Source organism: Falco biarmicus, chromosome 4 (genome assembly GCF_023638135.1).
Source record: "Falco biarmicus isolate bFalBia1 chromosome 4, bFalBia1.pri, whole genome shotgun sequence".
In the NCBI taxonomy this organism is placed as follows: Eukaryota; Metazoa; Chordata; class Aves; order Falconiformes; family Falconidae; genus Falco; species Falco biarmicus.
The window spans coordinates 21504760-21528931 of NC_079291.1; the positions used below are offsets into that span (position 1 = coordinate 21504760).

Below are 24172 nucleotides of genomic sequence, written 5' to 3' on the forward strand. Positions count from 1 at the left end.
TCAGCACAGTAAAGTCTGTCTTATGTCAGCACGAAGATTTGATAGCTAATGCATGTTAGTGCTCTAACATTAAAGAAAACAAACACCAACAACTCCCAAAAAAGCAAGAATAAAACCACAGTCTCACATCTGTGTTGAGGCATTTAATTTTGCATTGTGCAACTTTATTGTTTAAATGATTAATACTGCCCAAGATCACCGCCGAGCATGTGTCATACTGAATGATGAAATGGGAACTACTAAATCAATGTAAACTATTTTAACCGCCCTAAAACTGGAGAGCGGAGCTATTTCAATGTGCAGACAAGAGGAGGGAGTTTGTGTCGCTGTTTATAGCACTGCTACGATCCTCATAAGAAACAGTTGCACGCTTTTGATAGACATCCATCAGAAATGGTTGCATTGGCAAAGATATAGGAAAGAGGCTGGAGGCTGGAAAGTTTGCTTTACATGTGGAAACTTTAAAAATCTGATGTCTCTAGCTGTAAAAAGAGAAAATTAATCACAGCCTACAAGTGCCTCAATGAGGGAAGCTTTTGTGCTTGCCATTAAAGACTAGCAGTAAATCAGGCTAACAGACAGAGCTATGGCTTCGGGTGGCGGGAAGCTGAAGTTACCTGGTGAAAAGACACATTTTGATAAAAGCCATGGTAATTAACCATGGAATAATCAGGATTGTGGTACATTTCTTTGTCCTTGAAGTCTTTATAACAATACTCTGATACCCAAAAGGTTATCTCCTGCATGTGGAAGTTGTGCTACTCAGATGAGTAACAGAACGCCTGTTGTGTACCTACAGGTAGTGCCTGTGTGCTCAGAGGGGTTGTTTAAGGTCTTGGAATTAAAGACGTGACAGAATCTTTGCTGGGTCAATATTAAGAGTTGTCTGCCTCCTCTGCTCTGCCCCAGTTATCTTTTTTTCGGACTTTTGTAAGTTGAAGCCCCACCTCACCCAATACAAGTTTGATTAGCTGAATCTGGCTTCTTCAGTGCTCCCTCTTGTCTCCAGCAGAGCTGCATGTCTCTTGTTATTTATTTTATGCATTAAATGCTTACAGTGTGCTTGGGGCTGTACAAGACCTAAATATAAAAGGGATTCCATGCCCTGTAGGACTTACTGCATGGAAGGCAGAGAGGTGTAATAGCTTGGGTGTAGCGTGCTAGTTGTTTGTTCAGAAATAATACATTATTGTTTCAAGAACGGGTTGATGCTTGACTCCAAGAGCATGGATCTAAGGAATGGGATGGGATGAAGAGGAGCTATCTGGGACTGAACAACAGTTGACATGATTGGGACAGGACATAGGGAGCAGAAGTCAGAGGACATGAAAGGGTCAGAGTGCCAAAGGGTGACACGCATGCGTGGTAAGAATTAAGATGTGAACTGCAGTCTGGGGCACAGTTACACAGATCCTGAAAGTGAAGGAGGAGTTGCTTAAACTTGAAACAAGCATGAGACAGCAAATAAAAAAATTCAGCAGAGAGAAGGCAAGAAGTCGTCTCTCTCCTGCTAGAAGATTACCAATCTTTAGTCTGTCTTATGGAGGAAGTTCTACCAAAAGATCTTAAACAGCCTGTGTATGCATGGCATCAAGAAGACAGTTGCAGAGGGGATAGCCATCAAATTTTTATATTTATGTTTTCCTTGATGACCTAGAATCTGTGTTGTCTGACTTGATTCCAAGTTCTTCCTGTCTTCAGGGTAATCATTTTTGTACTACAGTAAATTTTTTGCCTTCTATTTATGAATTGTACATAATAAACACCACCGTCAATTTATTTGGTAGTCATTTCAGCTGCTGGAAATAATTCATATCACAGGTTGCTCTGATTTCCCATATAATATGAGTAAGTAGCACTCTGATTGTTAATTCTTTCATCTCAACCTCAGGATTACATGGGGTCTCTAAGCTCAAATTATGTTTAACAGCTTTTGACATTTTGGATGTAAAAAACATGAATAGCTGCAAACTGTTTTCTGGCTGATTTGTGTGTCTGTACTTTGGGTAGAGAAGAGGAAATCTGTAATGTCATAAAATAGCCCAGGTGTGCAGAAAGCCACAGTGACAGGTGTAACAACCTTGCTATGGATTTCACACAGGGTGAAACAACATACCAAAGAAGGGGACTGGAAAACAATTCTGCTGCTTAAAGTACTTGCATTATTCATAGGAAAGTAGGTTGTAGTATTTGTAGCTATTCAGAAAATGCAATCTTAATTCTTCCTGACCTAATTCCAACAAACTGCTCAAAACCCATTTTGTTTAATATATTTTTATTATGCGGTTTGAAGGAGAAACTCATTCCTCACATAAAGTGCTCCAATGCTTCAAGACTCATGTAACTTGTTTAATCATGATAGTTATTTGATAACATTATCTAGTAATCACTTTATCAAACTCTGATGATCACCCAGAAGCAGCTTTGGGCAGGATTGTTGAGAACAGTATGGATTGATGAGGACAGAACTATTTGTTATTACGCACTGAGCTCTATGGCTTTTGGGCAGTAAACGGCACTGCTTTTTTCACATTTGAAACTCAAAAGATATATTCCCTTCAGTATAACACTGCATTACATCTTCTGAAAAGGGAAGCACTCATGCAGTCCATAACTCCTCTTGTTCTCCAAAATAAAAAGCAAAGATATTTGCACTTATTTCAGTAATGTGGTGGTCTCTCTGGAGCTTGCGTTGTATCACAAACCTGATTTAGCTCTTCTTTCCTACCCTTCATGCAACCACCAGTACTTGCAATTGCTCAAGAAATACCCCTTCTGTTTCCAATTTTGCTTCACTGAATTATCTCTTCAGGAAGCGGGTTTGGAAAAGGTTCCTCTTCTGTCACAATGAGGCAGGCAAAAGTAAGTTTTTCCTCCTTTTTGTTGCTCTGGGTGCGAGGCCCCAGAGCAAGTGTCGGAAGCAACAGCAATACACTTGCCAGCACCAGTGCTCCGGCTGAGGGAGGCACTTGGTCTTCACCTGTCCTTTTACAGGAAGAATAGCGCAGGTATTTACATGCAGATATGTCAGATGTGTCCTTGCCACCCCAAACAGCGTGTTAGAACTAACGCAGAATATTAGTTTATACCCAAATGCACTCACAGTTCATGTGAAATAAAGTGACAATTTTGCATGCAAGTGAAAGTCACTGATGCATAATGGAAGGTGTACTGCTCCTTCCCAATGTGACAGGCGCATGGGTGTAGGCACGGTGATAGAGTAGGAGTAGGATGCAGTCTCAAAAGACCCCCTAAAAGACATGCAGATGAATTCACTGAAGCTAGTGGTTTATCTGGAGCTGAACTATGCTGGCCAATTCTCCTGAGGATGACAAGCAGGGATTTCACATAGCTAATGTGTTTTGTGCTGCCAGACCAGGCATTCAGGGCTCTCAGAATTTAGATGCGGATGCCCGGTATAGACGCAAACTGGACGCAGTTGGGCGGTGCTAAAGGTGCTGCTCTCCTGTGCACAGAGCTGTGCTTTTGATCCTTAACGTGAGTGTTTGTATCTGGAATGTGTCCATTAACAGGCCTTTGAGGGAAGCACGTGTGCGGTAACTGAATGTAGTAATGTATTGATTACTGAGGCCCTGAAAGGGTTTGAAAGCCTTCAGTCTCAGGCTGTTTGGTGGGGGTCTGCTGGCCAGTGTTTGTGTCCCTGGGAGCTGATCAATGGCCAGGTGAATGCAGAGCTCCTGGGGGAGTTTATGAACAGGAGGTGTCAGTTCTTCCCCAGGGGCCCTGGTGCAAGATGGACTAAGGTCCATGTGCCATCTGCTGACCTTGAAGGATTTTTCCTCACAGAAGCTTGGATTTCCCAGCAGCTCGCACCCTGCCCCTGCTCCCGTGGCATGATTCAGTGTGGGAACCACACCTGCATCCCACGCGGTGCAGGGGGATTGGGAGCAGGGAGCCAGGAGAGGGGAACTGCGCCGATCACATGCCTGCCTGCTGGGGCTTGGTGCCTCGTGCCACTGAAACCGTCTCTCTTTTCAGAGTGCAAATTGGGTTTGATACTTAAGGGATTCTTTCATCTTTAAAATATTTCCACGTCAATGGAAGAGAAGCCCGCTGGTGGCAGTAAGGGAGGGAACGCAAGCTGTGTCATCGCCAGTGTTGCCAGTAGAGCACAGTGAGCAATTACACCAAATTCCACAAATAGAGGAAATGATCATTAAGAAACCTTTTGTGCATCAGTTTGACCTTTTGAGGAATTTTCACTTCATGTCAGTAAGTGAAAAAGATGGTATGAATGTTGGATGTTTGTTTTCTTTTTCCAGGCGTGTTGCAGACATACTGTGCAACACTGAGCCAGTCACAGACTCATCCTGTGCATTGGTTTCCCTGTTAGTAAAATGGGATGCATCACGTTAACAGAATAAACTTATTAACAGCTTTGTGATACTGAGATGGTATGGTGGCGTATCCCACAAAAATATAAAAGGTAAATACAGAAAAGTGCAGGCCACCTCCTTATATTTTGCAACTTCTTGCTTGTGCCTTATGTATAGATGCTTTCCCCTCTTGGAGAATCAAACAACATTGTTGGGTTGGGGTTTTTTTTTTGTTTTATATTATAAGCTGCAGTGAATAACATATACTTAACAAAATTACCCACTGCATTTGCTGTGAGCAGCACCCCAGTTCCTTTTCACTTCTGACAAGAAGAACACTATCACCAAGAAAATCACCGACCTCCATTTCCACCTCACTTTTATTTGGCAGAAAACAGTCAAGTTTGCCATTGGCTTCCTCTAGTATTGTTCAGCTCATCTGGTATGAGATCACATTAAAGAAGATTGTTGCAATTTGTCTCATCTTGTCGTGAAAGCACATACTGTCCCTATGCACTCAAGCCGTACTTGTATGAGTGATTGAGTGGACCTAAAGAATGCTGAGTAAATATGTTCCTGCAATTGGGGCTTGAGAAAAAAAGTGTATCCGGTATTTTCCATCCCTTTACCATTCATGTATAAAAGGTATACATGATCTTTCCCCTGTACACAGAAAACTTTGCAGATAAAATAGCCTGGAAGAATCTACCATATTGAGAGCCATTTTCTGTACTCGTTTTGCCTGCAGCACAACACAAAACCGCTGCCGGTAAAACAAAAGAGAATCTGGCCCATGAATATTAAGACTGCAATTACGAAACTGACCTACTAAAACTCATTTTTCTTTGCATTTTGTGCACAAAGCAGGGATGTCTGAAAGACATTATTCTAGAAAAAGGTGCTGCAAGATAGGAATCTCTTCTCCATGTCATGCAATGGTTTGATTTTGCATTTAAATAACATCTTCCACCTGAGATCTTGCAAGTTTTTAAAGCTATTAATTTAGCCTCACAACAGCCCTGTAAAGAAGTTACAAATAAACAGTAGATAACAGTAGATGTAATAGTAGATAACGTAATAATAGGTTTATCTTTCTTCTGCGGTCACAGAGACCAGCACAAAGCCCTGTTTTATTTTCTGTATGAATATTAGTTTGTGATGCTTGCAGTTTTGGGATGGCAAACTAAGAGAGCTTGGGTTTCATTTTCAGAGAAAATGAACACCTGATATTGTTCTTCATTTCAGCTAAAAATCTCACTGCTTAGAAAGAAAATCAAGTGTGTGTGGTCTCAAATTAGTTTTCCATAAACCGTGGTCAATGAGCTACTTCAGGAAACATTACCTGAACTGTTTTGCCTCATGTTACATGGGTTATATCTAGCCACATAGATACAGATAGATTCAAGCTCCTCTGTCTTTGCTTTGAGATAGCCAGGTATGAGATAGTCCAAGTGTGGAAGCAGAATGCATAAAGCTAATGGCCCGCAGCACTTTGGTTAAAATTCCAGTCTTCTGCCTGACATATAATAAATAGCGCTCTTCCTCCTATATTGCTTCGAAGGTGGCTCCAAACTGTGTATTTTTGACTAGACTTTCTGTTTATAATGCCATTACTGTAAGTATCTGCTGCTACGTGAAAGACAGAAATTAAAGTCAAGCTATTCAAGCAGCAGGAACACCATTATCTAACTCATGCTTTAATTGCTGAACAGCAACAGCAGAATGCAGTCTTCAGAGTGCTAGTGTCCATGTCCTGTTCCTCCAGGACTTTAGGAAGAGCTTCTTGCATGTTGCTGTCTGACAGTAAGTACAGCCGTTGGGCTGGCTGCATTGAGTTTTTAATGGAAGATGATGCTTTTTACATTCTCACCCTTGTTGACTTTACATTGAGGCCAACAGGGGCTTTGTTGGCTAGTTTCAGGATCAAGTCTTAATACTTAACAAATGTGTGTGTTATTGCACCGTGAAAATCTACTTTAGATTCATTTCCAAGGTACCAGCAGTCAGGAGGACCAAAAACTATTTTAAAAATGCCAGGAGTAGATTGGTGTTTAATGAGGAATTTATTTTATTTTGCAGTGTCTCTTGTTTAACTGGATGCCTCTGGAGACATGCTTTAAACAGCAAGGCACTATCTTGGACTAGTATGGTAGATTTTCATCTCACGTTGACTCCATTAAAGTAAGCTTCTATAAACAGACATCAATTACAACCAGTTTAAAGGGTTTTAAAATGTAATCCAGCAGTGCTGCTTAACTAAATGAATCCTGAGAACTGATCTCCAGTGAATTAATAGAGCAGTGTGTGGAGAGCTCACTATGAATCTGAGTTAATGACTGGAGAAGATCAAATTAATTACAACTGTCTCTGAGGACCTGCAGGGAAGAACACCCCCAGATCAGCTAAGGTTTGATTAACTCTTCAGGTACCAAATAGAGATTTTCTGTAAGTCATATTTATGTAATCGCTGGTAAGACAATGCAGTGAGGCAGCCTGGTATTTCCCTGGTGGCTTGCGACCACTGTGAGAAGGGACAATGCTGAATTTTACTGCAAATTCTTATTTTCTATTTTGAAAAAAGGGCTAAGTTATTTTTTATTTCTTTCAGATCTGTATAATTGAAGAATTTATATCAAATATTAGCGCTAGTATCACGCTAAGTTTATACAAAGCCACTGAATGGCATTTTCTCTACATGCTAATATAGAAACCACTGGGATGATAGGTTCCCATTTTGGATAAATGTACAAGATTCAGCCTCTAAGGTCCCTCTGAATTTTTGTACACATCATTATCTGTATTATTATTACTACTATTATTCTCTAGACAATTTTATTTTATCTTACAGTGTCAAAGAAAGTGTGATTGATTAATTGATTATCAAAGTAAGAAGATACAACCACTGGTTTAAAGCAAGGCTGTGCTGGTGCAGTTGCGAGGCCAGGAAGGCATACTGGTCTGTCAAATGAACTGATCCAGTTCTGAGAAAATACATACCCAGGTTACAAAAAAATCCAAGTCATGACTGATAGTATTTGGCCATCTCAGAAAAAGTGGTTTTGGTCATTGGTCTAAACTTTCATGTTCTCAGAGACAAACTCCTTCTTGAACTTTCACTTCTTATCTCCCCTGCCGGGCACAGCAAACACCCCATTTTGTAGAGCTGTGGAGCCAGAACCTTTGCGAAAGCAGACCAACCCCGAAGTGTCACCAGCGTTGACACAAAGGCATGCCTTCAGCTGGTGAACCACATTAGCAGCCTGCAATGGCAACTGGCTGCTACAAGTTTAAATTTATTCTCTCTCCATGCTTTCAAATTACTCAAAGCTTTAAAGTGTGCTGCTTGCTTTTATATTCAGTGACTATTCAGTTCATGTTTTTTTCCCCACAAAACTATAACAATAAAATCCTGCAAGGCATTCAACCTTATAGTACATTAGGAGGGTAAGGGGGGGGGGGGGGGGGGGGGTTGTCAAGCAGGAGAGCAAGTAAGACTAAACACCAGATAATTATCGGGGGCCTATAGTGAAGAGGATACAGTCACTAAGAAGGGAGGGTGCTAATCAGCTCCTGAACTTTTAGACAGCATTTATAGTAGGAATAAAAGGAGGCAATACACGCAATTAAGCAGATGATATATCTGCACATTCAGGGATATGCAAGTCACTCAGTCCTGTCAGCCTCATCTCAGAACTGAAATTCCAGAAGCATAAAGAAAACGAAGTGATGTGCTAGGTTTTAGCAGTTTTCAAAGCACTTCGTAAGCATGGCGAATTAGGCATATGGTAACGTGATGGTTGCTCTGAAAGCAATGGAAAAACCTCTTTCCTATGAAATGGATGCAGTAATTCAGCAAGAACTCCAAAACAGCCTCAGTGCCCTCATCTCCACAGGCTGACGTCAATATTCTTCCCTCTGTATTCAAGTTCTGCCACAAAATCTGTATAGCAAGTAGAAAATCTCCAATGTTAGATTTTGGAGGAGATTGCTTTTCTGCCCTAAAATGCTGCTTGTTTTACATTTTGTCATTGAGTGCACATGACATGACTTTCTTATCCCAAAAATACATTTTACAGTCCAGTTTGTTGTGTTTAGCACTAAAAGAGTAATTTGTCCAAAATACTCTTGTTTTTCGCTCAGCAGAATCTGGAGTTAAGCTGGCATATTTCTTCCAGGAATGTGTCAAATCATGAATTTGAATTCAAAACAACAGAAAAATCTACTGTTTTCCAGAGATCTTTTGCAGTAGCCTTTGTTACCTACAAGTTGGTTTATTTCTTGTTTGTGCGCCTAGAATTCAGCTTCTTATGCCTACCTCAAGGACTTTTAGCGAGATCAAATGACCTTACTCACTATTTCCTTCGTTTTGTTTCAGATGAATTAAAGTCAAGCTCTTTCAGTCTGCCACAGTAGTGTAATTTCTCTTAATGATTTTAGTAGCTCTTTTCCACACCTTTTCTATTTTTCAAGAACTTTTAAAGAACTTTTTTTTGTTGGTCACTGGAACTGAATACAGTGCTCCAGTACCTTTCTCACCAGTGGCTCTGACACAGCAATAACATTACTCTTGTCCTCTTGCACATGGATGGTCCTGATTCCAGCGGTTCTTTGGGATTCAGGTGTGCCCTGGAAGCTCTGTAATGCATTAAAATAAGCAGCTTCAGCTTGCAAGAGGCAGTTCTCTGTTTGGAGATTTGTCCTTCGTGTTATGGTTTAACCTGGCAGGCAGCTAAATGCCACACAGCCACTTGCTCACTCTCCCTGCATTGGGATGTTGGAGAGGATTTTTGGAAAAAAATACAATTTGTGGGGTGAGATAAAGACAGTTTAATAGGACAGAAGAGAAAGGGGATGGTGGGTGGTGGGTGGTGGAACAGAATATACAGAACAAGTGATGCACAATGCAGTTGCTCACCACTGGCCAACCAATGCCCAGACAGTTCCCAAGCAGCAGCCCCCAGCCAGCTGTTCCCCTAATTTATATGCTGTGCATGACATCATATGGTATGGAATATCCCTTTAGCCAGTTTGGGTCAGCTGTCCTGGCTGTGTCTCCTCCCAGCTGCTTGTGCCCCACAGCCTCCTTGCTGGTGGGGTGGGGTGAAAAGCAGCTGAAAAGCCCTTGGATTAGTATAAATACTGCTTAGCAATAACTGAAACATCAGTGTGTTATCAATATTATTCTTATTTTAAATCCAAGACACAGCACTATGCCAGACACTAGGAAGAAAACTAACCCTATCCCAGCTGGAACCGGGTCACATTGGTATATCTTTGTACATTTTGTACTGTGTTAAAACGGATTTGGACCCAGCTTACCAGGTGTGTCAGGTTACTTTTTATGACTGCCCAGTTCATCCCAATATTTGCCATTTTGCTGTAGTGATATTTACTTGTTGGATGAAAATATTAAATGTTATGAGAGAAAATGTAAATCCCTTTGGGCACTGCAGCAGTTTTATTCTTCTCTGTCTACTTTTGATCTATGCAGAGACTGTTAAAAATATCCTTTCAGAGAATTATGCCCAAGTGTCAAACTGTCAGTTAGCTAGTTCTTAATCCATCTGACATGTACTATATTGTTATGGTATATGCCTGATTTTCTAAAAAGGAAGTCTTAGGAGTTCATGTCATTACAATTTTTTTTGTCCAACAAACTTGTAGCTCCCTTGAAGACTGTAGTCAGGCTTGTCGAACTAAGCCTGTTTTTCATAAAGCCACATTGATTGGCGCTGTTTAGATTCCTGTTTCTTAATTAAGAGAATCCAATACGATCTTTTTCATTATTTTTCTCGGGACTGAAGTCAGGTTAACGTCTTTATTATTTACAGAACAATTCTGGGTTTTCTGCTTAATTTTAACTATCTTTGTCTAATAATGGGCCTGGCACCATTACTGGACTTATTTTTCACTCTTAACATACCCTTGAAATCATGTTATTGTTGCTGCTCTTAGGCTTGTCATGATTTTTCCTGGATATTTTAATTTATCCCACTAACTCTTTACAAAATAAGCTTACATTTTAGACCAGTTGCTTCCTTTACTTTTTCCTATTCAATACTTGTTTGGTTTTTTTTTTTTTTCTTCTCTTTGATTTTCTATTAAACATGGGCAGGATTTTAGTAAAAACTATCCTTTCTTAATTGTGCCTGTTTGCTATCAAATGGTGATTTTCATCATGTTTTTCCTATATGCTTTTCTCTCTTAGTTGTGTTTGGTTCAAATTCTTTCAGCTTTCAGTGATTCCTCTTCTGAATTTTCAGCTGTAAAAGTTAGAGTCCAGTCCTGTATATGACATCAGGAACCTGATGAACCTAATCTGGTCGTGATCTCTGGTCCCTCATCAGTCACCAGCATGATGTCCAGATATTAATTAACGTTCACCAGTCATCAGGAGGTCCAAAATGGGGTTACTACTTTTTTAGATGCAATATATTTTGTTTCAAAGAATTCTCTGCATATTTTAGAAACTGTGATTGTTTGTTGGTCTGAGTCTTTTTTCCACTAAGTAACTATAGAAATCTGAATCTGTCCCGTAACTTCTCACTTCTAATCATCCATCCCCTCATATATTAAATGCAAATATGTCTGATAAGAGCCTAACATCCTGCCACGACTGGTCGGTTTATAATAGACTCCTCCTAGGGCCTTTATAATGAGCAAGTGATCCAAGCTGCGTGGAAATTAAAGCTCCAAGGAAACTGTAACTCAAGCACTTTCTGAAGCGTTTTACTATTGATGATACATCATTTGGTGTAATTCAGCACTTGCTGATCTTTGAATGTGATTCAGGCTCCAGTGTCACTTAACTAGGGATTTAATTGTGTCTCTCTAATGACATCACAGCTATGACGAAGACTAGTACTAGTTACATACAAAACTTCCACAGTATATTTTGCCCAAGTGCACATATATTCTATATTGCTTATCTTTTGCTTGTCATTATTAGTTATTTATGTTACACTGCATTGTTTTGTAAAGCACTTTACAACCTTTGTGCTGCACCAAAGAGCAAGGATTGAGATTCCATAAATTTAAAGGAAGAGGCATCCTAACTGTTTTGAAACCATAGCAACTTTAGCAGGTACAGAAAAGAAAGCACAAATGTGTGCAGTACAGTTCATGTGGTAGTTACAGTAAGTGGTTGACCTTTGTGGAGGATTAAAGAAGGAAGCACTTGGAGTGAGGTATGGATCATTTCATTTGTGGCTTCACGGAACGGGAGTATTGAGGAGTTTCCAGATTGAGAGCAGGAATCTTGGTGGACAACAATTACTAGGTAGCTGATCCAATACCAGGGTAGGTGACTAGAAGGTGAGAAGCCAGACTAGGAGGGGGAAAAGCTAAAAAGAGAAGATTGCTACATGGCAAGAGTTGAATAGAGGATATTAGAGAAAAATAAGTTTAACCTTATAGTCAAGCACAAGGAGAGATTTGAAAATAATAAGGAGAGACATGAACTTCGTTTGGAAGTAGAGAGGTGAAGTGAAATGATTCATGAGAGGGGAGAGTAACAGTAGCTGATTTTGGAGCATCTTTCTGAAATGCAGGGAAAAGAAACAGGATGAAGCAGTCCAGCAAATAGTTACAAATAGTCAGAAAGGCAGAGATGAGAAAGGCACTTTTGCCCAGTATGAGTGAAAGCAAATTACGAAGGTCAGTCATAAAGAAAATCTTCTTGCCAGGGCAAAAGAACAATTAGAGATTACATTGGAGGCCTGAGGAGAAGGGATTGTAGTGATGTCAATCTTGACAGAAAAAGAGGAAAATTAGGGAAGAGAATAAAGTCATTTTTACAGTGTAAATTTCTCATGGCAGGAATCTGTCTTTTTTATTTCTCTGCAAAACATCATGCATGTTTATAACTCTAAATCATTCATATGTTCTGCAGGTAGTAAGCTTGTAATGGCAAACAGGCTCCTGAAAGGAGGGAAGATGGGGCAGACTGAAAAGAAAGTGAGAGGGGCCAGCGGGGGTGAACTCTCTTCAGGAATCTTGAGCTTATAGACTGTAGCCAAAGGTGGAATAGTGAATGCAAACAGCCCGAACAGGCTGGGTAAGAAAACACAAAAAAGTGTTAGGAGCAAGAAAGAAAAACAATAAGAACATATGGAAAACAGCAAGTAATTAAGGTGATAGCTCTGTCCCACAACGCAAGAATGCAGTCTTCTCCATCTGGGTAATTAATATAGGCCCCCAACCACCACGCTGGCTTCTGCCCTAGGAAGGAGACTGGAAACAGAAAGTGCTGGAAAGCCAAGGAGTGTTGTGCGGAAAAAGAGAAAATGATCAGCTATGTCAGGCAGGTGCAGTAGATCAAGATCACTGGGCTTTTGCTTTAATACCAGCTTGAGCCACAGTACAGCAGCGATCAGGCATACAGTGTCTGTTACCTCGCAAAAATATGATTCATGTAGCAAGTGCTACCACAAGTCGCTGCTTCATTACTGGGTTGGGTTGTAAATGAAAGAACAAATCATTTCAGGCTTTGAAGGGTCAATTCCAATGCGCCATGCAAAACAACATGCCATCTTCCACCTGCCAAGCACCTAATGTGTCTCAGCACCAGCTGGGTGATGTATCATTTGTGGTACTCTGTACAGACACATCAGAGGGAATTCGCCTGCTTGGCTTGAAGAGCTAGGATCATTTGCTTTGTGTTCAGCTGGTGCTGTGAACATTTTCCTATATCCAGGGAATGATTTCATAGCTACGAAATTATATGAAAAGCATGGGTTCTTAATATTCTGCCAGCAAAGGGGATGCTGCAGGTGCAGCTCCACAGGTGACTCTAAATTATCACAGCTGCAAGATCACTGTGCTTTTTCCTTATGCTTGCTGGAGGAGCCCCTTGCAGCCTTCCTGTCAATATGATATCCATGTTCCCAGTGAGAACAATACTGTACTGGGAAGTATTCACACTGGCAATAATTTTCCCAGGGAATAACTTCCAGTAATAATGGAAGGAAGGAATGCAGGTATTTACTTGCTGTGTATTACTTGTCTTTTCTTGCAAAAAAACTGTTCTCCAAAATGCTAGAAATGTGTTGTTGTTACTTCTAAGCTGAAAAAGGATAACTAGACTGATCACTGCTTAACCCGAAGTTGTTCCGTGCCTGAAGAGGGAGTCAGCAAGCCCTCTCATGGTTATGCAGCTGACCAAGTCTGTGTACCATAACAACTGTGCCTACATATTATCTGTATAATTCCTATTGTTTGAATGGTCAGAGTCATAGGGTGAATTCTGGGAGGGGAGAGAAAGGAGGAAATCTAGGACAGCTTCATGGCTGTACCCTTTATATCAGCAACCGAGGGCTGGTGAGGCAGGGATCAGACCTACCATAGTTCCCCTGTTAAGTGCACACCAAAGAGTGTTAGGTATGTAGTACAGTAAAGCATTTTCAGTCACATGCAGTAAGACAACAACTTCCATAAGTTCAGCCTGGCAGACTGCTGTGGCAGTAAAGCACCATTCCATCTGAAAAGTGAGTCATTTTGTGAGTCTAAGGGTACAGAAATTGCCATACTGCATTGGGCCAGGAATCCATCTACCTTAATGTCCAGTCTCCAGCGTTGACCTCCTTCAGAAAATGATGTCTGACAGTAATCTCGCTGATAAATTTTTCATGTAAGAATTGACGGTAGGATAAGGCCCTAAACACAGGATGTACAAATGGGTGAAGCCATAGAGATGGATGTAATGGAGAAGAAGAGGGGAGCTGCTCAAGGATGTCTTGTCGTGAGGGGACAGGTTTTACGTGGAAGTGTATCTTTATTGGTGATTTATTAGTATTTCTGACGTACATCTACAACCTGGAACATGCAGCAAGGGAGGAACAGTAAGGGGGTAGAGTCAGGGGTAGGTTTCACAGCAGATCCAGCTGCTTGGGCAAGGGTATGAAAAGGAGACCAAGAAGGAAAAATCACTGGAATTAGTAAGCGCTGTAAATAGGGAGAACAGAAGGGAGGCAAAAAAAGAAACGGCTGAGATCACAAGTTTGTTGCTTCCATGCAGACAGCAATATCAGATCCTGCAGGTAGGCTGTAGGTTAGTGTTTGAATAGAAGCATCAGCTGCTTTGCCAAAATTTGCAACATCTTTTTAAGCTGTTTCATAGAATGTAACCCTCTCTGTAGCACCATCTGCCACAGGAAAGGACAGTCCTTTTCATTAAGTTTAGATATGTCAGTTTTCCATTTAATCTATCCCAGCGGCTGCTCCAAGAAGAAAAAAAATATTAAAAAGCAATAGGAAACAATTGTTTTATGAAGGCTCAATGCCTGCCATTCTATCTAGAGTAGCAGGAGCAGGGTAAATGAGTTTATGGTTTGGATAGCATATGAGATATGCAATACAGCGAACAGTGTAACATGACAAGGCCAGAAAGCTCATCAATACCGAGTACCCTGTAGCCTCCCAAAATAATTATTAACATGGTTCTGTTCCCCCACTTTGTCCTGAATGTAGCGAAACTATTGATACTTCTTTTTTTAATTATGGAAACATTTTATTCCACTGTCTCTTGCCGTGGCCTGTCCATTATTGTTCTGATAGCTATCTTGCTGGATATGGGTATCGTTCTGATCAACAGGTACACGCTGTACGGAAGTCTGTGTGCCAACAATGCCCAGCTGGAGAACACCCTTAATTAAAAGTTTTATATTGAATTAGTTCACTTCTGTAACAAACAGACTGAACCTAAACTTGAATATTAAAAGTTGTGTAGACCATTGTATTTAAACTTGCCATTTTATTTTCAGTGTTTAATCAAGTGTTTTTCTTCTGTCTCTTACTGAATATGCTAAGAAGTTTACATTTACATAATTGTGAAAGTAATAATAACAGTTACATATCAGAGCTTTGCACTTAAGAGTGTAGCCATAGCAGGTCATTGTTCCAAGGGGTTATTTTTCCTCCTCACCCCATCCCTGCTACCAGAACTGTATAACTGGGCAGCACACCAGGGGATAAAATTCAGTATAGTTAAATAGAAGATAATAAACTTAAGATAAATCTCTAAAATGCATACAAAGGCCATAATATTCTAAATTAAATGTAACATGAAAATGTTTAGAAATCACTCCAGTTAGCTTAAAGAATATGTACTTAAGGCACTGTGGAAGCAAAACCACAGGAATGAAAGAGTGGCCATTTAACAAAAGGAGTAAGAATTCATATACAGCATGTTGAGAATGAAGTTTGGCTTCAGTAGAAGCAAAGACCACATTTTTATCATAACTGGAGTCTTTAAGCATTCATCTCAAATGTTACTTAACATGTATATAAAATTAGAAACAGTCTGTTTAAACTCAGCAGATATGGGGGGTGGGGGGGGGTGGGGGTTGTATGTTCTTATATCCAGGATATGTGCTTAATAACCTTACCAAAAAGCTTAGTAGATTAGAGACAGAGTTCCCAAATTTGTACTTGGCTATGTGGATTGAATTTCTGGTGTCCTGAGCAAACACTTTTGAATCATGGAGGTGTTAGCTACAGGACTGGAATCAAGGAGAGTAATTTTTTTTCCAACATATTAAACTTCTGTTTGGAGTTAGAGAGAAATACCCTCACCTTAACATGACTTTATGTGATTGTCCATGCACATTTAGCTGATTTTCTAACTGTCTTTGAAGGTTCTCTTAGCAGTGGCTATTTCAGGTTGGATTTGTTTGGGGTTTTTAAAGCAAGGCATAGAAAGGAAGGCAATCAGCCTGTAACTTCAAAATGCTCCGTTTAAATGCTTTACATGTTAACTGTCTCTTGCAGAGGGTCACTGCGCAGGCAAAAGTAGGTTTACCCCGTTTTTGTTGAAATGGAGGCATGGAGCCTTTAGCTTGTTAGTATGAGAGCAGATGCTCATTAACAGGGATACTGGGGCCACCTTCCTTGGGCTCCTCTTGACCGCAGCATGAATGATGCCTTCTGAAATAAGGCGTCAGCAGACCCAGTGTGTGACTAGTTTAATTCATGTGGTGTAATGGTCTGAGCAAACTGAGGCAATTCTTCCTCTGAAAGGTATATACAGCTACTGGCATTAGCCCACGTGCGAGTGTGTGTGAGTATTCTCTCCTAACACCCCAGCAAGTGACATCTCCCTGCAGAAATGTTCAAAGCCAAATGCTTTCACTCCCATTTTGTATGTTTCTTCAGCTAGTAACAGGGGAAGCAGCTCTGTTTTAGTGAGCGAGCATTGCACTTTAGATTGCTGCTGACCTCGCTGGCGCCGCGACCCCCCTAGGAGGGACAAGTGGCAGTAGGAATGACTGATGGGTCATATTTGAGATTTCAGTACTCTGCTAGGTGACATCATGGGTGGACACAGGCCTGGAAACCATTCTGCTTGCTGAGATCAGACAGCAAGAGTGTTGTGGTGGGCCTGATCCTACCAAAAGGAGTTTACTGCAGAGGGAGCGAGAGCAGCTCCAAACGGGGGGAAAGAAGACGTGAGCACGTGAATCCCGGGGAAGTTGTAGCAGCAATGACAACACACTGGCTGGGAGGCTTCAGGTTGTTGAATGCTGCCTCCCAATCTCTCACTTTCTGCACACTACCCACTATAGATAATAAATAATAACTCATGGGTCAAACACGGATAGTTGTTTATTTCTGTAGAAGCAAGATCTAGGGGCAAGAGCAAGCAATTTTCAAGTCAATGGCTGTGTGTTAGAAGCGCTATTTGGTGAATTCTGAAAAGGAATTCTGGTAATTGAAAATAAAGAAATCTTAAAATCCCAGTTAGCACATCAGATCAAACTGAAATTGTGTTTTGGAGGGGTTGGCTGTATCACTTCGAAGGTAGGAGAAACTGTTCTGTCAGTGCATAAGGGAGCTGCTCAACTTGCAAATATTTTTTCCTATGAACGTGCTACAGGAAATTTTTACTGACAGGTTATTATGACTACTTTAATGCGCATACAACCCACTGTCTGGAAGACAGTTAAAATTATAAACTGTTCATAAATTTACTGACACTGTTGGCAACACTGTTACAGCAGTAAACATTTAATTTGATCCTCATTTCTTAAAATAGTGGTATTACTATGCCTGCAGAAATGCAAAGCTTCCTGTTGAAGAAATCTGTTTCAGGTCTCTGCGTATTAGTCCTTCAGCCTTGCTTATGTGCATTTGTGACAAATGAAAGTAGTCATATTAATTCTCCATTTAATGTTAAAATGAAAGCGACAAATTCATACAATTCACAGCTCTCTGCATTAAAGTTCTTATAAAGCCTCATACCCCAATTTTAAGAAATCATTTCTGTCCGTGATCTTTCTCTAAATGATTTTTTATGTAGTTGTCTGCCCCAGCTACTCATGATACATGTGAGGCATAAAGAATAATCTTGTAACAAGGGAAGCTTGTAAGTTCTTGCACTTCTTACTCAGGCAAATTTCCTTCAGTGAATAGGAATTATGCTCAAGTGATAATTGCATCATCTGGCTCACAGTTTGAGTATTTAAAGATCTTTCAATTCAATGCCATAAAATGATGTTAGGGTGCAATGAAGCAGTGTCTATAGTTCCCTGCCCTATTGTTCACTTCCCCACATCCTGCAGCTGCATGAAAGGGCATATTTTTCTCTCGCACACAGGTAGAAGTCGCTTTAGACAGGAAAATCTTAGGAGTAGCAGTAAGTTGAGTTGGGGAGAACCCTTATTTTCCTTTTCAATCTTTTGGTTTTTGTGTACTGTTTTTTTTGCCGTGGGGCTGGGGGAAGAGCTCTCAGTTCACCAGCTGTTGGTTATATGGGCAGAGCTTCTCCAAAGCCAAGCTTAGAGGGAGGCTGTTAAACTCCTCGTTTTCAGGGACCATACTGCTATCAAAGCTTGTTTTGTTCGGTTTGCATACTTCTGGCCTCTGATGATGCTAAACAAATAATAGCCCTATATTGCTCACTGCTCACACCACAAGTTTATTTTAATGGCTCTCACTGTAGCTTTCTAGAGCCTGCCGTTCTGTCTTGCAAAGTCCATGCTTGTTTGTTCCTTGATTATTTAGAATAATTCAGCTTTGGATTCATTTGCAGAATTCATGATGTAGAATTTTAGGACTGTCTTGAGGACTCCTAAAGCACAAACACAGAAGGAAGTGAGGTATTGAAAGAGATAAATCATCATGATCAGAACATATATGTCATTTTATGCTGTTTGGCTATAAAGCTGGGGTTCATCATGGGAGGTTAGACAGAAGGCATAAAGATAGTATCAGGCCCAAGTCGTGGCTGGAGAGAGCTGTAAAAATGCTCGAGTGACAGGTTTATGTAAATTTCACGAAAAAAATGTGAACCTTAAAGAACTGAATACGGAGTCAGGAAAGAACAGAAATGTCAGTGCATTAGCGTTCAAAACCTCCAAAAATTCTGAAAGCAGAAAACCACATCAGATGTGAGTTAGGAAGAGGGGCTGGAGATGAGATGAGATGCCATGGGCAGATGGGGTGAAAAGGTACTCCACCACTTAGGAAAACAGGCTCAGCATAAGACTGGTGACAGGGAAAAAGGGATGGTGTTTTGTGAAAAGCGTGCAGAACTGACACACAGCTAATTAGAAGAATGAAGCCAATCAGAGAAGTGTTGCTCATATCACAACAGCAAGGCTGTTAGCAACTGATCATAATAACTGCAGAAAACAGCAAAAGAAAGAAACTGTAGGTGAGAGTGCAAATTCTGTGAGGAAGAGTCTGCTTTTTCAGTTACGTGAACATCCATGTTATAACTAATATGGAAGAATCAGGCAGGTAGGGTGAGCCTGCAGTAGAAACATCACTAGTGTCTACTAATATCCTGTTCAAGGATAGAGCAGCTTACTACAGTTTTCTCCTTTGTATTAATTATACAACAATTGAAAGGCCAAAAAGCATGGAAGAGTACTCAGGCAGATAAGAGTAAAATGTAGCTCATTGCCTCCCCATAAAACTGAAGCCCTCAATAACATGGAAAATAGCATAGAACTTTTCCAAAACTTCATCTCAGCAGGCAGCTTTCAAACTGCTGTTGCCAAAATTGAGAGGAATTCACCTGCCTCTCACTCATAGGGTTCAGTTTCACACAATGAAGGTTGTAAAGGTGCTGTCTGATGGTCTGCAACGAATCCATACAGGGAACCCTGAGGAGTCACAGAATGAAAGAGGGGGAAAATTTAAACAAAAAGGAAATTTAAAAGGTAGTTTTTTGAGCAAAGGAGGGAGCAAAAGGGCTAGTTCAGAGCAAGAAGAAAGAAGCAAAGTGTATTATGGGTGAACTAACTGACTTTCAGCAGGCATGAAGGCTCACATACCATGTTCTCTCCTTCACTAAAAATTTAGCATTTGCTGTTGGCTTCCACAGAACATTTAACAAATGTACCTTGGCTAACTGAGGGGAGCGATGCTCAGTGGCACTTATGGAGCTGAAACTTTGGGTTTCACCACACCTAGAAGTAGTGCTTGACAATCCGCATCGCTTCCAGGATACTGAAGAAAGCAGCTGCCTGTGTTACATCCACAAGGGCTTCTCCATCCTCCCTGCTCCCACCTGAGTGACAGAGGACTCACTGCCTCCCCGGCTAATTTCTGTGCTAGATGTGACCAAAGAACCGAGCTGTGTAATTCTTAAGAGCTTGGGTAGTAGAGAAGTCTGTAGATTGTCAGGAGAAAGCGTGGCAGTTTGGCAACAGCTTGCTACAAATTAGTATTCATCCAAGGAAGTAAAATGTGTTTATGCTGGCAGTTCTCAGCACAGTATCATGCTTCTGTTGTACTGTTTAGCTAAATGTCATCTATTAATATTTCAGTGAACAAGGCCCCATGCAAAACCCAGCTGGGATCTCATAATCAGTCATTTTATGTAATGAAAAGAGGCTCTCCTAGAGAGCACCCAACTCTGTTTTCCAGTTACTTTTATCCATGCACTTGGCCTGATCCCACAGTGCTGCTTCCCACATTAGTGACGCAGTGTCACTCCAGGTTTTATACTGACACACTGCAGCACACATACAGAAGGATGCCTACGCTGTAACATGGATGGAAAAGCAGAGTACAGTCAAACACAGTGTTATAAGCAAAATTATTTTAATGACAAGCCCTCTATCCAAATTTTAATTGTTGCTATCCTCATCCGTCATTACTATGAGCTAAATTCTGGATGTTTTAAATGGCTGTTATTTTCCACCTATGGTTGGAAGCAAACAGCTTGTGTTCCTACAGCAGCCGAGCCTTGGAAGAGCTCTCCCAAGTTGTAGGTGGATAGTCCGCTAAGTATTTTGGAATCAGAACCTTTTTGTTTTGAGTTATCGTTTATTTTTACCTTCTGTTTGTGGTTAAAATTGATTTGTTTTCACAAAACATTTTGAATCTCCTATCTGAGATGCCGTTCACACAGATAGGTTTTTTTGTTTGCTTGTGCAGGGAAATTAGACTAGTGTGAAGTGTTATTCCGTACAGATTTAGCACAGGATTTCAGGTTATTTTTGCCCAAGAGTGATTATAAATATTTTAAAAGGTCATTTTTCTAGCTAAAAGGAGGTATTATGTCAATTAGTCAACATACTTAAATCACCCTGTGCAGCAATGTGTTTAATGAAAACTAATTTAGTAAATCCTCTCATTCTGTCACCGAAGGGTTCCTGATTCTGTTCCTCTAAACACAGAGGCAGTCCTTGTAGGGATGGGCTTTAGGTGAGGTTTAATTATTTGTGTAATGTGCCCTGAGATCCCTTTGTGAAAAGCACTCAACAAACACAAGAGTATTGCCTTTATATAAATGCACAAGAGGTTGATTGCACCTAAACTTACCGTTCAATCAAGATGGTTTTATATGAGGAAGCATCCTTTGGGTGACCAGCTGCTGGCTTGAAATGGCATCCCATTTCAGGCCAGCTGAAACTTCACCACATAGGTGTAATTTAACTTCGATTAATTTAGATGTTTAGTTCTTTTTAAGGGATTTATTGGTTATGGTTTTATCTGAATCAGACATATATAAATCATATTCACAGTAAATCGATGGATAATTTCAGTATTAGCATTATTCTAGTGGTGCATAGCTTGTAATTATAACAAAAAGTTATTTTTTTCCCCTCATAAATGATTTCAAAATATTCTATCATGTTGGTTTTTTAAGGGTTCCATATGAGGTGCACAGATTTAACTATGATACAATTACCTTGCTGTGTGGGCTTTGGACCTGCTATGATTTAATGACATTTTTGCTCATTCAGATGTTTATACTGCACGTATGTTTTCAAATCATTCTCACTCTACTGGCAATTTTCCAACTTCCCTGTGCGAGAAAACGATCTTTAAAATTGTCCTCGCTCTGTAGTACTTAAGAAAGGGAAGAAGTACATGAAGAAGAACCTCAAAGATGAAGGCCAGGCTTGAAGCACAGTTTCATTAATACTGGATGGCAGGAAAGGAGCCAAGTCCCAGATAATGAGGAAGGAGTTGCAATTTTTTTTAAAGCTATCTGGTGACAGGGAAAACAAAAATGACATTCAGCTGACGAATGAGCGGAGTTTGACCTAGCCTTTTGACCCTTGACAATCAATCTTACCTGCTGCTTCATAAAGAATTATAGCTGTGCCACTCACATTTGACTCTGTGTTTTTACTGTTTGTTACTTCTTTCTTTCTTTTTCTTTTTCTTTCTTTCTTTCTTTCTTTCTCGCTTTCTCTCTTTCTTTCTTTCTCTCCTTTTCTCTTTCTCTCTCCCTTTCTCTCTCCCTTCCTCTTTTCCTCCCTTCCTTCTTTCCTTCTTCTTCTCTTTTATGAAAATATATCCAAGAAGAATAAAAGTTTATGGTTCCTGCAAGACCACAGAAAATAGTTTTGAGAAAGAGGGGGGAAAAGGATGGAGGAAACAGACGATTGGGGCAGGGTGGGGTTAAAAGAAATACAGCTGTGAAACAGCTTGTGCATGCAATCCATAGATGCCCGTGATATCTTTGGGGCTTTGGAGGGTGACATAAATAAACAGCAGCTTGGCATCGTCCTCCTAAGTGCCCTGTGCGCAGTGTGGTGTCACTGGCACAAAGAGCCATGCAGAGCAGCTGCTGGTGGTGCCTAAGGCTCTGCAGGGCCAGTTTGGAAGATGGAGTCTGGACTGTGCAAGGCAGAACAGATCAGGTCTGAAAAAACACAGTGGCCTTCTAATGTGGTCTCCTGTAATGTAGAAAAGAAAATATGGAATTGTGAAATATAAGCTACCTTTGCATAATAACAGTGACGACACAGTAAAATAAGAGCATGATCCCATGCAGGAGCTGTGAGAAAGCCAGCAAGAAACCAGGATTTTCAGGCTTCTATGGTATTTTGTTTTGGGTTTACTGTTTTATTTCAAAGTTTTATTGTTCTGCATACTATTAAGAGTTTGCATACCCTTATTATTGGAAAGCATGGTAAGTCTACTCTGTAGACAACCGCTGTGTTACCTGTTAAGGGTGGCAGAGCAAGTACCGAGCACAGCATTAGTGGCACAACTGAAGCAAGGAGAACATCAGATCCACAAGACAAAAAAGCTCTTAGAACTAAGTAAAGGCCATGTTTTCCTCTTGGATTCAGAAGTGTAAATTCACTGACACTGTTCTCATTGCCCTGTGAAACTCAGAGAAGAGTTTGTTCTTATGAGCCATGTGGATTTGTATATTTTTATTTGCAGCATTTTTGCTTTGAGGTACTAAAGGCTAGTCAGCAAGTGTATCTGTAATGTAGTTCACTAGCTGCAAGAGGTGGCCACTGGGAGTTTTTTTTGCTTTTAAGGACAACAGGTTGTCTGAGGGAAAGGGAGGGATCTATGAGGGTTTGGATTTTGGGTTTTTTTTTCCAGTGCCAGTGAATACTGGGAAGGTGCTAGTCTCACAGACAAAGAAAATAATCACTGATCTTTTTTTTTAAGTTGCATATTTAAAAATTTTAGAGGTGCATCCTTGGTACACACTTACGTGAGTGACCACTCAAAACTGTAGCAGATGATGAACAAGGGTTCTGTGGTTTCTATGGTGTGAAAACATTTCTGCCCTGTCATGTGTAAGGAAGGGATGACTCTGCCTCAATTCATCTTGTGCCTTTTTAGATTAGGAAGAAAAGGATACAAAATACGGACAGGACAAGTCACAGGCCTGCCTTTCTCTGGAATTTTCATGGTCATGTGTGGCCGTAGCCAGCTGGGCTGGATGTGGTCTTGGCTGCCTTTGCATGTTTTTCTCTTTAGAAGTGCTAAGAGGAGTAACTTTTCTCCTATTCTGAGCTGCAGTAGGGAGAGCTGTTGAGGATACGGCTCGTGTAGGCTTAGTGCTTGGAGAGTACCTCCAAAACACCACACGTGGCTGCTCTCTCTTTGGCTCTCTGACCCTTGCTGGGTGTTCTTAGTGAACAAAATGGCTGAATGTTGCCTGCACAGGCTTCATAACGTATGAAGGTCTTTCTTGCGTGTATAGATGTTACACCTATATGTGAATATCTTAAAATCTACTCATATTTCTGGGTTTAATATATATTTTCTAATATATTCAGAAACAAAACCAAGCAAGCCTTAACATCGCTGGTCCTGAGAGCCTGAGAGTTATTTTGCAAGGGGTTAGGAAGAGGGACAGAGGGGGCTGTTGAACAAGAGAGGGAGAGAAGTTCCATTTCCCATTTGTTCTTCTGTAATTTGTGAGGCAGTTATCATCGGTGGAGGAAGGCTCACACCGTGGTTCAAATTGCATAAGCACAATGAAAACCTGGGCACAAAGGGACGTGGTCTCACTAGCAGAGGAAGTGAGGTCAGTAGTCTTCAGCCTCTTAACAAGACGACAGAATTTATGAAGCATCGCAGCAGCAGGATGTGGTTACCTGCAGTCTATTCACATAACAAGCCCA

The 24172-nt window shown here is 40.7% G+C and overlaps 1 protein-coding gene across 1 annotated transcript in view; it reads left to right on the forward strand.

The window, feature by feature from the left end:
- The window catches only part of POU6F2 (POU class 6 homeobox 2), a 253434-nt gene that overhangs the window by 115686 nt on the left and 113576 nt on the right, over nucleotides 1-24172 (forward strand). The window lies entirely within an intron of this gene.